At 43.6% G+C, this 11,389-nt stretch overlaps 1 long non-coding RNA gene across 2 annotated transcripts; it reads left to right on the plus strand.

The window, feature by feature from the left end:
- The first annotated feature begins 6,870 nt into the window (after positions 1-6,870).
- On the plus strand, positions 6,871-7,550 carry LOC123521076. 2 transcript variants are annotated; one of them, XR_006679566.1, is made up of 3 exons: positions 6,871-6,961; positions 7,238-7,326; positions 7,427-7,550. It is a non-coding gene; the product is annotated as an uncharacterized LOC123521076 (long non-coding RNA). The 2 variants fall into 2 exon arrangements; XR_006679567.1 differs by lacking the exon at positions 6,871-6,961 and adding an exon at positions 7,079-7,120.
- The last annotated feature ends 3,839 nt before the right edge of the window (positions 7,551-11,389 follow it).

Consider the following 11,389-nt stretch of genomic DNA (forward strand, 5'->3'; position numbering starts at 1 on the left):
GGTTCTGCAGCTGAGAATATTCGTTGGCATGCTGGACAAGTGGAAAGGTTTAAAATTTCATGAAGTCTGGGTGACAAGATCCAAAAGTGCTTTCTGTTTTTATTTGCTGTACTTTTCTCAGCATCTCTAATATTTCAGAATTTAATTTTTTTAAAGAAGCTATGCTCAATAATAGATTTAAATATAAGAGTGCTCTTAAGAGCTCATGGGGAAAAAGTGGAATTAAAAGAAAATGGAATTTTTCCATGGAGTTTTTGGGAACCCATCACACCTGACTTGAAATAAAAATAGATTTTTTTTATTTGGAAAGCTAAGCAGTCGATACCAAATCCATAAAGGGGTTGCAATGGGCAGATGGCAATAGGGACGCGTTATCCAATCAAGCACCAGCTTGACCATTTCTTGTTACCTGGGGATTAAAACACAGTCATTCTTTTAATAATAGAAGCCTTTCCAAAGAAAGGCTTGTTCTGCCTGTTTTCCAATGGCTTTGATGGCAGCAGACAAAATGTTACATTTTAGAATTGACAAATCACAAAAGCCACGTTGAGAGGGTAACCTATTATGAATCAAGATTCAAAAAGAAGTCCACAGAGCCAACAATAAGATGACCTTCCCTGTCTATCAATGAAAGTACTGTACTTGGGTTAAGGAAAATTCAACAAGACAATGCAAGTGAGAAGACAGGATTAATGCTGTTCATGTGGAAAAGGTCTATAAACGGTGATGGCAGAGGGCTTATGCTGGAGCAACAGTGTTGCATGGCTGCCAAACAGAGCTAAGATCTACTGAGACCACAAGACGGTCTGGGACACGCAAGGGAATAGGCAGTTCCCCTGTCTGCGGCACGGGGCAGAGTGTCCAGGCAGGAGGTTGTGTTCTCTCATGGTCACTGTAGGCTAGTAAGATGTGGAGGCAATCAGGGTGGTATCGGCAGTGAGTTACTGCACACCATTTCAGGAGACAGAGCTAGAACCAAAGTAGAAAATTACCAAGAGGCAGATTTTAAGCCACCATTAGGAATAATTTGTACTAGTGGTTATTGTTGTTCTTGGGTACCATGGAGTCGATCTAATCCATGTGTCACTACGTACAACAGAACAAAGCACAGCATGGTCCTGCATCCTCCTAGTGGCTGCACTTGAGCCCATTGTTGCAGCCGCTGTGTCAGTGCATCTCACCGAAGGGCTTCCTCTTTTTCATTGACCCACTACTTTTCCAAGCGTGATGTCCTTCTCCAGGGACTGGTCTTCCCTGATACCATGTCCAAAGTAACTCTTAGAACTGTCCAAATATAATCTCTTCCTTATCGGCGAACAACATTTCTCTCGAACACTAGAACTTTGAGGAGTGAAGAGATGACCGATTGTTCCAGTTGTCAGAGAAACGTTCTGCCCAGTAAGGTCCCTACACCTGCTCAGGCTCTATAATGAAATGGTTCAAATTCACAATGGGCATGTAGGGGTTTACTCACTTGCTGATATTCAGAAATTCACAAAAGCACAAAGTTAAAAGTGATCACAAAGGTCAGTCAGGGCACTCCCCTGTGAGAAAGGAGACAATCAGACTATTTCCATCGAATCTGTTTTTCTTCCTATGTCTCTGTGAAAAACACTTTTGTTTCTATGGGTCCCAGAAGAGACTTTCCCATCTAACAGTTCCATAGTCCTGGCTCCTCAGGCAGTCCTCCCTGAGTCTAATATGAATGTCTCCTGCTCTGCTAACACTGAGCCACATGGACCAAAATCTGCTCTGGAGCACTCAAACCAAGAGTGGGCCTAAAAACTCCTCCTAAGGAGAGTAATACAGAAAATAAGTTCATAAAGAAAACAAGTATATGCCTTCATGAAATGATAACTGAAGTACTATAACAAAGGGTGATAAAGAAATCAGATGGTGTCTGGGGTCTTAAAAGCTTATCTTGAAGCAGCCATCAAAGTGAAGTGCCAGCTATGCCAGCTAAGTCCATATGTAAGGAGCACACCAGCATGTGTGATCCAAGAATGGTCCATATAAAATTCATGATCAGAAAAGGGTATTGCATTAGAGCCAAAATTCTGAGCACCCAATTTGCAGAAGGCTGTGGATGACCATGACAACCCAAAATCCATTTGCAGAATCCCCACAAGGATTAAGCTTCTGTTGAATCCCTTCTGACCATTGAGCAGAGATATGAATAGCCTTGCCCTCAGACAGAGTGCCCTGGAAAGTGAGTTACCTCCGCCACCTAGACCAGCCCAGGGAGGGGCAATCTCCCTTAGGAGCTTTCCTGGGTGTGTCCCTGATGGAGCTCTTCATACTGAGGACTGCGTAGTCATCAGTCATGCTCTGATTGCCTCAGGGAAGCCCCTGGACCAGTATTATAAGTAATACTTCCTTACTTTATGCAAATGTTTCCATCAGGGCTCCAATCCTGCTCTGACAATCCAACCTGTAGCTATATTATATTGGCCTCCTGCCAATCATGTTTACATGACAATTTTCTTTGACCTCCCATGTCCTTGTTAAAGCACTCTACCACAGCAAACCTTTGGACCCCATTCTGAACCATGCTGGTGGTCTCCCTCATCTGGATGATGAGTCTGTGCAGTGGTCCTATACTTACCCTGCTCATGACTTAGGAAATGTCCTCTTTAAAAAGAAAACAGGCACATATATATATATATGCATATGTATATATATTACATACAGTTATGTACTCATTTTCCTGTCTGAATACATATACTTGCCTGAATGATATTTAACAGTCAGAGATTAGAAATATTTGTAAATGCATTGCTATATATGTGTGTGTGTGTGTATGTGTGTATGTATATGTGTATAAAGAGAAAAAATAAAGAAAATAATATACATATATGCAATATATGCCATATATAAAAAAGAAAGAAAATAAGCTTCTACATTACATATATGTATATATACATATATCTCACATAAAAATATATACATGTATTATGCATATAATGTATACATATTATATAGAAAACTAGTATATGTATATACTGTGTTACTTTTTTCTTTGTAAATATGGCCTGTGTTTCTTTTTTATTTATATATATGGTATATATATTATATATCTATACCTGTTTTCTTTTTGCTTTATATAGAGAAATATATTTCCAAGTGCTTCTAATCTCTAAATGGCAAATATCATAAAAACCATAAAGAGATTAGTCTGCATGCTCTACTTTGGTACCCAAACATGAACTCCTCATGTAAGAACTCTGCTTGTCTTAGCAAAACCAGCCTTCTACTGTCTGCAGAAAAGGCCAGGCTGGAACGTACTGTGCTTGGATTAGAACCACTTAAAACAGGAAAAACTACCATTGGGCAGTAGGGATACAAGGCAGTCTTAAACAGTTGGAGACATTCAGGATTGAAAGATGCCTAGTTTGCTAAAAGGTACCAAGATACAGATTAAGCCAAACATGCCTGTCTCTCGTTCCTTTAGGCTGTGGATAAATTGCTCAAGTACAAAGCTGCCCGGAGACATTGCTTACTACAGAAACCTGGCTGGCCTTCCTCCTGGCCGCATGCACTGTGCTTAGTCACTCATGAGCATTCAGTGCTGACTCATCGTGGCCTGGAGGGCAGGGAAGAACTGCCCCTGTGGGTTACTGAGACTGTAACTCTTGAGGGGAGTAGAAAGCTTCCTTTTTCTTCCATGGAGCAGCTGGGGGTTTCGAACTGCTGACTTTGGAGTTTGCAGCCCAAGGTGTGATGGCCACACCACCAGGCAGCCTCATACTTAGTACATTGGTCACAAACTGTTGCAACACTCCGGCATCAAACTAATAAACCTAGTAGTGAACCAACGATCTGCCATTAGACTTCCAATTTCCCAATTAACTGTAAGAAGATTTTCTAAATTCCCATCCAAACGGTTTCCCAGCAAAAAGTAAACCCAAACCAAACTCCTTCCAAAGAAATGACTATTTTGTTGCTGCTGCAAGCTGGTAGCAGTTACATGCAGTGGATCACCCATATTTGCAAACTCGATAGCAAATTCATCTATATAACCTCAATTATTATTTTTTTAACGTTGGCAACCCATACCTGGCAGGCAGGAAACTCAATCAAGAGACTCCAAAAGGCTTCTCTTTCATTCTCAAGACTGTACCGTGAACTATTCTGCTGCTGGGCTAGCAGTAAATCCTGCACTCTAGCGAGTATTCTCTCTCTCTCTCTCTCTCTCTCTCTCTCTCTCTCTCTCTCTCTCTCTCTCTCTCTCTCTCTCTCTCTCTCTCTCTCTCTCTCTCTCTCCACCATGCCCACCCCTGGCTTAAACTTGGAGGGATTTTCTCTTTGGGAACCAAGCCGGACCAAGTAGTTGGACCAAGCTGGGAGAAACAGCTCCTGAAGCCGACTTCAGGTTGTTTATTTGATGGACAATTGCTTGTGAGAAGTTACTGTTATTTTTTCCCTTATTGAGAGTAGGGATCTTGACGTTGAAGCTTAAATAGAAAGGGGATGGGTGCTTCAGGAACGGAAGGATTCTAGGGCATTCCGAATGCTCCTTGGGTCCTTTTGCTACCCACTCCTTCTCTGCCCAGAAGAACCCTGCTGGCTGTCAGCAGCCCATTGCATAACCCACTATGTCATCAGGCCTCCTTCAAACCCACCAGCTGATCCGAAGGAGAAAGATGAGGCTAGGGGTCTAAACGGACTCGATGGCAGTGAATTTATCGACTGTAAATTTACAGTCAGCAACCCTAGGGAGCAGCTCTACTCTGTCCTATAGGTCACTATGAATTAGAATCAACCCAATGGCAGTGGGTTGGTTTGGGGGAGTTTCCTTTGCCCAGGCATTGTTGTTAGCCTATTCTTCAGAGAGCCCAGGAAACATAGTTGGCACACATACCTAGAACTCTCTAAACCAGACAGGTGGATGAATGATCGGTCCCAAGAACAGTCCTAGCTGTTCTCTGATCAACAAAGACAGCTGAGGGCTGACTCTCCCAGTACAGAGACCTCAAGTGAATTGGTAATGCAGCTAGCATACTGGGGGGCTTCAAAAAGTCCCTAGGAAAATGCCAGCATCTTTTTATTCCATTTTCCACAAACTTTTTGAAGCCTATCATAGAAGAACAAAAAGATCTCTAGTGATTAGCTGATTATTTAATATATGATCGATAATTTTTAACCTTATTTTTATATCAGGGAAAAATAATGTAAATTCTTTCCTAAGAGTGAACAGCTATAATAGTCTACAGTTAGCACTTTAAAAATTGCTAAGAACTACTGATTTTACTCAAGGGAAAATTGTCAAGTGCACCATTTCAATTCCATTTTCCACCAATTCCACCAACTGAATTCCATTTTGAAGCCTCTCATATTCAGTGACACAGAAAATCTTTATGAAGCAGACCATAGGTTACAAAACAACATTCAAATAAGCATATACCCAGATGCAATCAAAGATAGATGAGATTGGGTTATTTTTTTTTCCTTCTTGGTATTTTGCTGTATACCTTTTCCTACAATGTATATGCATTATTTTTGTAACTCGAGGGTAAATAATAAATATTTAAATACATTTTGAAATAATCCTTTGGGAAGCATAAACTTGCTCTCATCTGACCAACAATCCCACTCTTCGACATTTACCTTGGTGTCGTGTGAACTTATGCTCACACAAAACCTGTGTGTAAATGTTTTCAGGAGTTCTGTTTATAATAACTGACAACTGGACCCACCCAAACAACCTTCCAAGGATGAAAGCGTAAACAAACATTGGTACAGCCACACAGTGGAATGCTGGGTAGCAGGACAAAGGAAAACCCTATTTCTAGAAGCACCAGCTCTCAATGCATTATGTGGCTGCTGCCGCTGCTGTTCGGTGCCGTCAAGTTGGTTTTGACCCCCAGCAACCGCATGGCCAAAACACTGCCCGGGCCTGCACCCTCCTCGGGGGTTTTTTTAAGTTCAAGTCCATTGATGTAGCCCCCGTGTCAACCCATCTAATCAAAGGTCTTCCTCTTTTTCGCTGCCCTGCTACTTGATGTGCTTCTCCAGTGACTGGTCTCTCCTGAGAACATGTCCAAAGTACTCGAGACGGGGTCTCGTTCTCATTGCGCTAAGGAGCACTCAGCTCTACTTCTTCAAGACAAATGTGTTTATCCGCTTGACAGTCTGGGGTACTTTGAATATTCGTCGCCAGCACCATATTTCAAATGCGTTGATTCTTCTTCAGCCGTACTTATTCAACAAATGTATTATGCTGAGTGGGAAATGCCAGACTCTAATGGCTATCTGGGATATGATTCCATTGATATGGCATTCTGACAAGGGAAAACTATAGAGAGGAGAACAAACCAGAGGTTTCCAGAGCGTGGGAGTGCAGAGGGGACCAACTACAGCACAAGGACAAGACAAAGAACTTTGTAGACGCTGGAAATGGTCTCCATTCAGATTATGGTGCTGATTATACAACTCTCTATTATCTGTCCAAACTCATGCAACTGTACACCCCAACGAGTGAATTTTACTAATATGCACATTATAACTCAATAATTGTGACTTTAAAAAAAACACCTTTTAAGAGTGGAAATGTATTCATGCTCAGACTCTATTAGATTTGGTACCAACTCCTTCTCCCCAAAGCATTGATGTCTCCAAGAAAGAAAGAGAAGGAAAGAGTGAAAGGCTTTGTTTTTGAAAGAAGACATCTTTGTCACCTCGGAAGGACAGCATTCTGCAGGAAAGACAGAGGCATGAGAAAGCTTGCTGGGGTGTGAGGATTAACTAGGTCAGGACACCAAGGCCTGGCTGGCGCTGGCAGGCGCACCTCTTGTGGGCCACTGGTCAGCAGCCAAGGGATTCCTGGACTGAGCTGCTGACAAACGACTGAAAAGGCAACAGGAGACCCGGAGGGCAGCAGTCCAGTCAGATGCTTTCAGGAAGACCACCCTGAATTCCAAACCCCAGAGTCCACTCCCCAGAGCAGGAGCCCGGGTGGCCGGTAGGCACGTCTAGGCCCTTCCCCTCTCCCGCCCATGCCAGAATCATTTCTAGAGCGATTAATCATGACTAAGCAGTCGCCAGACCAATTTGGTCTGCCCAATTTAGGGCTTAAAATGTCCTCCACACCTCTGTAATGTCAGGAAAGCGCTTCTGACAGGTGATGGGGGAGATTTCGTACAGCTTATCCTCCTACACGGATTTGGAGAACAAGGAACTTTCTCTTGAGCTTAATGGAGGAACTGGTTTTTATGTTTTGTTTTGTTTTCTCATTTAGAAGAACAGAGAAATAAGCCTCCACTGATCCATGTCAAGAGCTTAAAAGGGTGCAATTAGGCCAAAGGTAGGAAAACTGGATTTTATAAGGTAAGAAAGTATTTTCCTTAAGATTTTTGGGGGGGTTTTCTAACAAATGGAAGAGGGTGATGCATTATTATTATTATTAATTATTATTTTTCTTACTTAGACCAGGCAAGAGAAGAGAGTGGCCTAGGGCAAGAACAGAAATAATCACTGGACAAAAACCAGATTAACCTCTTTCCTGAGCACAGAAAATGATTTTTAAAAACTTTATATAAATAAATAAAATGTGCGCCTAAATAAAAATGTGGACTGAAATGTATCTTCATGTCAATGAGGAAGGCTGAGCAGAAAGCGACTGCTTCTCTAAGGCCTAGTTTCCTAAACTTGGCTGATCACTGGAATCACCCAGAAATCTGGTGTAAACACAGGCTCTGCTCCCTAGGGATTATGACTCATTAAGTTGCAAGTGGAGCCCAGGATTTGTAAGTATTTGCACCAGATCCCTGTCTCTACTCTCCTCCCCCACTCCCATGATTCCAAAGAGCTGCCAAGTTTGGGAACATAGGTTCTAAGAGAATGCTTTATCTAATTAAAAGATTAAATTGTTTTAAGACCTTAAAGACTATCTACCTTTAAAAAAGGTATTAGTCTAATCTGTTCATCAAACCAGTTCATCAAACAAAAGCTGCTTTACAACAAAGCCCACATGGAAGAAGCACACCAGCCTGTGTGATCATGAGGTGTCGATGGGACCAAGTATCAGGCATCAAAGAACAAAAAAATCATACCATTGTGAATGAGGGGGAGTGCAGAGTGGGGGCCCAAAGCCCATCTGTAGACAACTGGACATCCCCTTACGGAAGGGTCGAGGGGAGGAGAGGAGCCAGTCAAGGTGCAGTGTAGCACCGATGAAACTAGTACCGATGAAACATACAACTTTCCTCTAGTCCTTAAATGCTACCCCCACCCCCAACCCAACCCCCACTATCATGATCCCAATTCTACCTTACAAATCTGGCTAGACCAGAGGATGTACACTGATACAGATAGGAACTGGAAACACAGGGAATCCAGGACAGATGAACCCCTCTGGACCAGTGGTGAGAGTAGTGATACTGGGAGGGTGGAGGAAAGGTGGGGTAGAAAGGGGGAACTGATCACAAGGATCTACATATAACCCCCTCCCTTGGGGATGGACAACAGAAAAGTGGGTGAAGGGAGATGTTGGGCAGGGTAAGACATGACAAAATATTAATAATTTCTAAATTATCAAAGGTTCGTGAGGGACGGGGGGTGGGAAGGGAAGGGAAAAATGAGGGGCTGACATCAAGGACTCAAGTGGAAAGCTAATGTTTTGAGAATGATGAGGGCAACAAATGTACAAATGTGCTTGATACAATGGATGGATGGATGGATTGTGATAAGAGTTGTATGAGCCCCCAATAAAATGATTTTTTTTTAATGAGAAGCTGATACTAAGGGCTCAAGTAGAATGAAAATGTTTTGAGAATGATAGTGGCAACAAATGTACAAATGTGCTTGACACATGGGTGGATGGAGGGATGGATGGATGGATTGTGATGAGTTATACGAGCCCCCAATAAAATGATTTTTTTTAAAAAGGCTGTTTCACCCTTGCTGTTTAGCCTTGTCTGGTAAGATAGATGGCGACAGATCCTGGACTCGGGTCCGTGTTCTTCATCCAACGGAGACTAAAATCCTGAATTAACTGTGATCATAAAGCAGATAGTCATGTGCCCCATTGTTTCAGACCAGTCTTTTCTAGAATGCAAACTCACAATAGGTGTTGTGTGGTTAGGGTTTACATTCCCGATTTAGGGTTTTCGATTCCCAATAAGAAATAGGAGCAAAATAATTCACAACTAGTATTCCTATGGGCTCAAGCAGAGGAGCCATTCTAAGGATGGGGCAGGACTGGGCAGCAATTCATCCTGTTGGACAGGTCATTACGGGTTGGAACCAACTCAAAGGCCACCTAACAACAACATTATGCTCATATCCATGGAGCCCTGGTTTGAATTCCCCCTCAAGGTTGGGGATTCAAAGTCATCAGCAATTCCCTGGGAGAAAGATGAACCCATCTGTTCATGTAAGTACAGCCTCAGAAACCCTATTTCCATTCTCTCCTACTGGGTCTCTATGAGTCTAAATCAACTCGAGGGCAGTTTTTGTGTCCTACTCAACACTTGAGCCATGGTGTGTCATAGCTGGGGCTGCTAACCAAAGGGCAGAGATTCGAACCCATAGCCACCCTGGACATTATGCTTGGTCAAGAAAAAAAGAAGGTCTTCAAAAAGACCAGTCGACACAGTGACTCCAGCCACAAGCCCAAACACAGCCGCAGTTGTAAGAAGGGCACAGAGCGGGCAGTATTGCCTGCTGGGTGCACAGGGCTGCAGAGAGTCAGCACTACCTTGATAGTACCTAGCAACAACAGCAGCAAATCCACGTAGGTCAACTATATCTCTGCATACCACGTAATTACATTTCAATTAGCCGTGAATAGCAGCAGATGACCATAACTAATAACCACCCAAAGAGAATCACCCGACATGCCTGGGTTGGTGGAGATTTCTCGAAGAACGATAGGAAGGGCTCATGGCAGAGGTGTTTCCAGCACCTCGGCTGGAAAATAATGCTGAAAGAAAGTAGGTAGACACCTGCATGGTTCCTCTGCAGAGGACAGGGAACAGGCCAAAAATCAAACCAAGGACACCAATCATAGAATACAAACTTTTAAGCAGGGCCATCCTAAATCAAAAGCCGCTGGCCTGACCAGGCAAATCCAGACTCGTTTTAAACAAAAGGCCCCGTGGCCCTTGTTGGAGGTATCACGTGAATTCAGACTGACAGAAACCCTACAGGCAGAGCAGAACTGTCCCACTGGCTCTTCCAGGTTGCAGTCTTTACCAGAGCAGATCGCTAAGTCTTTTCGCCTGTGGATCCCTGGTGGGTTCGAACCACTGCCTTTGCAGTCAGCAGCGGAGCACTTAAAAATCAAAAGCCCCTGAGAGTCCTGAAAGCAGAGGGCCTTTGTCGTGGGAAGAGGAAGGGTGGGTACGCCTAAAGCCACTGAGTGCCAGACATAACCACGCTTGCTGCCTGCCAATACTCTTGTTTTACCCTCTCTGGGCATTCACCAGGACCTAAGTTATGCTTTAATTTACTTTGTTCTCAACCATCTGTCTGGGAAGAAGTACAGTCAGAGTGCTCTTCAGAACCAAGGTTGGCAAGACTTCATCTCACATACTCTTTTTGGACTTGTTATCAGGAGAGACCAGTCTCTGGAAAAGGACGTCACGGACGATAAAGCATAAGGGCCGTGAAAAAGAGGAAGACTTCGTCCGACAAGATGGCCTGACGGTTGCTGCAACAATGGGCCCAAACAAGACGATGATGAGGATGGTGCACCGCCTGGCGCAGTGTTTCATTCTGTGGCACATACCGCTGCTCTAAGTTGGAACTGACACAATTGTCAGTGTCCGGTTGGTTGCTGGGAAGACAAACTAGAGCTAGAACACTGGATCCAGGATCCTGGTCCAGCCCAGGCGCCTTCTTCACCGCTTTCTTAATGTTTCAGAAGACATTTCTCCTCTCTTCAAACTCACTCCTCACTCTCATTTCCACCTTGTCCACCCATCATCCCCTTCCTCCTACCGCTCATTCTCAACTGGAACCTTCTGAGATTATCAGCCTGGTCAAGTCCAATGGCACTTAAGAAACACATTCTTTCCTTGACCAGGGCAGTGATGGCTTTTGTCAGGGGACTTCAGTGATATGGTGGGAGATCAGCCCGAATGCAGTGGATTAGAAAGGGAGCCAGCTTTAATTCCTGTTGTTCTAATGAATAATGAAGAGTCCTGGTAGTGTGGTGGTTATGTGTTGGGCTGCTCACTGCAAGGTCAGCAGTTCGAACCCACTAGCTTGCTCCTCGGGAGAAAGACAGGCTTTCAACCCCCATAAAAAGCGACAGTCTCAGAAACCCCCAGGGGCAGTTCCACTCTGTCCTCTGGGGTTGCTATGAGCCGCCAGCAACTTGGCGGTGAGCTCATTTGAACCCTATTCGTATGGAATCTTGGTGTCAGTCTGAGTAAAGCACTTGGCT

This window comes from Echinops telfairi, unplaced genomic scaffold (assembly GCF_000313985.2).
Source record: "Echinops telfairi isolate 266 unplaced genomic scaffold, ASM31398v2 ScPeMD7_7469;HRSCAF=8507_1, whole genome shotgun sequence".
NCBI lineage: Eukaryota > Metazoa > Chordata > Mammalia > Afrosoricida > Tenrecidae > Echinops > Echinops telfairi.